This window comes from Piliocolobus tephrosceles, chromosome 19 (genome assembly GCF_002776525.5).
Source record: "Piliocolobus tephrosceles isolate RC106 chromosome 19, ASM277652v3, whole genome shotgun sequence".
Taxonomy (NCBI): Eukaryota; Metazoa; Chordata; class Mammalia; order Primates; family Cercopithecidae; genus Piliocolobus; species Piliocolobus tephrosceles.
The window spans coordinates 55727355-55729850 of record NC_045452.1 but is presented as its reverse complement, the minus strand read 5'-3'; the positions used below and the strand labels follow the sequence as shown (position 1 = coordinate 55729850).

The following is a 2496-nucleotide window of genomic DNA, read 5'->3' as shown; positions in this document are numbered from 1 at the left end:
TTAAATGGCTCGTGGGTTTGTCATAACTGCTCAACTTTGCTTCTGTAATAGATAAGAAGTCATGGATAATATGTAAACAAAAGAGCATGGCTGTGTTTCAGTAAAGCTTTATTTCTGAAAATGGGCAGCAAGCCAGTTTTGGCCTACAGGATGTTGTTTGCAGACCCTGGATATAGATTGACTTACATAATGGATAGGGATATATAACAGATCCTGTGTACTCATAAAATACTGTCCTTATTAATATACATTCATCTTCTATTCTGATCTTTCTCGTATTTTATGTTTGCCAAAACGTAAAATAACTGTATATCCAAATCCAGTGAATAGTGGTGTGAATTATCATTACTTATAGGGGCTACATTAATCTCTCCATGAAATTAAAACGTATCCTGTGTAACTGAATAATATTCATATTTATTTATTTTATTCATTTTTTATTCTAAAGCCTTTATTTTGAGACATGATGAAAAAATCTTACAGATGCACATGGAAAGACATGATCACCACTGAGTGAAAACAATCTAACCAAAAAGCCTGAATGCCTGTCAGCTGATGTTGAAGCTGAAATTCTGGGAGTATGATATGCTGCAGGGCTGAAGGGAATGGATAATTAGTATTCCTCTCCTTCCTTCTCACCCTCTCTTTCAACAGAATCCACATTAACCACTTCATAATCCTTCTTGAGGGCAACCATGTCCTCGTGGGCCTCACAAAACTCTCCTTCCTCCATCCTTTCACCCACGGAATAGTGAACAAAGGAACTCGGCATACATCAGGTAAAACTTGTGGTCCAGGTCAGCCCACACCTCAACAATGGCTGTGATGTTGCTCAGTGTGCACATAGTTCTCTGTCCTTTGGCCAGGTCTCCGCCAGGTACCACAGTGGGAAGCTGGTAACTAATGTCAACCTTGAAGCCAGTGGGACAGCAATCCACAAACTGAATGCTGCATTTGGTTCTGATGGTGGCAGTGGCAGTGGCAGCACTGATGTCTTTGGAAACCATATCACCAGGGTACAAGAGGCAGCAAGTTATGTATTTACCATGGTGTGGGTCACATCTTAACATCTGACTGGCTGGCTCAAAATAAGCATTTGTGATCTCTACTACAGAAAACTGTTCACAGTAGGCTTTCTCAGCAGAGATGACAGGGACACCCGTGGCCAGAAGGAAGTGGATGTGCGCGTATGGCACTAGATTGGTCTGGAATTCTGTTAGATCAATATTCAGGGCTCCATCAAATCTGAAGGAAGCAGTGATAAGAGGACACAGTCTGGCTAACGAGATGGTTAACATTAGTGTAGTTTGGACATTCAATATTGAGCTTTCCAAAAGTGGTCCAAGTCACTTTTGGAAAACTGATTAAATGATAGAAAGGGTCGAGGTGATTTTTCCACCTTTCCTGTGTGAACTGTATCATTGGCTAACCAAATGGTAGATGTCATAGATAGCCTCATTGTCTATTGTGGAGGCACAATCTTAGTGCTCTGGGGTGGTGTGGGTGGTGAGGATGGAGTAGTAGAGCTCAGCTACTGCCGTGGAAACCTGGAGGATGGGGGGTTGCTGGGTAAATGGAGAACTGCAGCTTGGACTTCTTGTGATAAGCAACAGAAAGACATACCATCAGCAGGGAGTTGAACCCAGAACCAGTCTATTCAACAAAACTGAGTAAAACTAAGAAGCCCTAAAGACCTGTGCACTGGTCAGCCAGCTTGTGAACTCAGTCCAAGATGAGATCAATGATCCCCTTGTCAATGATGTAGTGGCCTCATGCATAGCCATTGGCAGCATCCTCCTTGTCTGGGATGAGCTTCTCAGAGTGGAAGAGGTGGCTTATAGGAGTCAGAGTAAACTCTTAATAACTGTGGGTTCCAGGTCTACAAACACGGCCCTGGGCACGTGCTTTTCAGTGCCTGTCTCACTGAAGAAGGGGTTAAAGGTGTCACCTCTCCCTTGGATTGTCTTGTCACTTGGTGTCTGGCCGTGGAGCTGGATGCCATATTCCAGGCAGCAGAGGTACCAGCTGGCATTGCCAGTCTGGACACCAGGCTGGCCAATGTGGATGGAGATGCACTCACACATAGTGGCTAAGAGTTAGGAGGCTAAGGCGACAGGAGCAGATAACGGGTCCGATGACCGATCCCAACAAGCTAAGAATTAAGGAAAGTAACGTGCTCAGTAATACTTATAGTTAAACATCTCCTTTAGAATTTGCATATAAAAATGATCAAGGTAAAACTAATGTAAAGTTAAATAGGTCTAGCTATAAAAGGTTATGATTAAGACAAAATGTTGAAGTCATGAAATGTGTATGAAAAATAAAACTGTAGTTGGAAATAATAAAACTTTCTGGTGGTGTTGAAGGGGATCACAAGGAAATCTGTATCAACTGTCATGAGGCTTGAACTATTACTTATTGCTAGCCTTTCAATTGCTCCAAGAAGCCTCTGACATATCATTTTAACCTTTACATAATGGTGGCAAAACGTGGGTA

The 2496-nt window shown here is 42.4% G+C and overlaps 1 pseudogene; it reads right to left on the bottom strand.

The window, feature by feature from the left end:
• Positions 1–613: 613 nt before the first annotated feature.
• Positions 614–2084, bottom strand: LOC111553002 (annotated as a pseudogene).
• Positions 2085–2496: the final 412 nt, after the last annotated feature.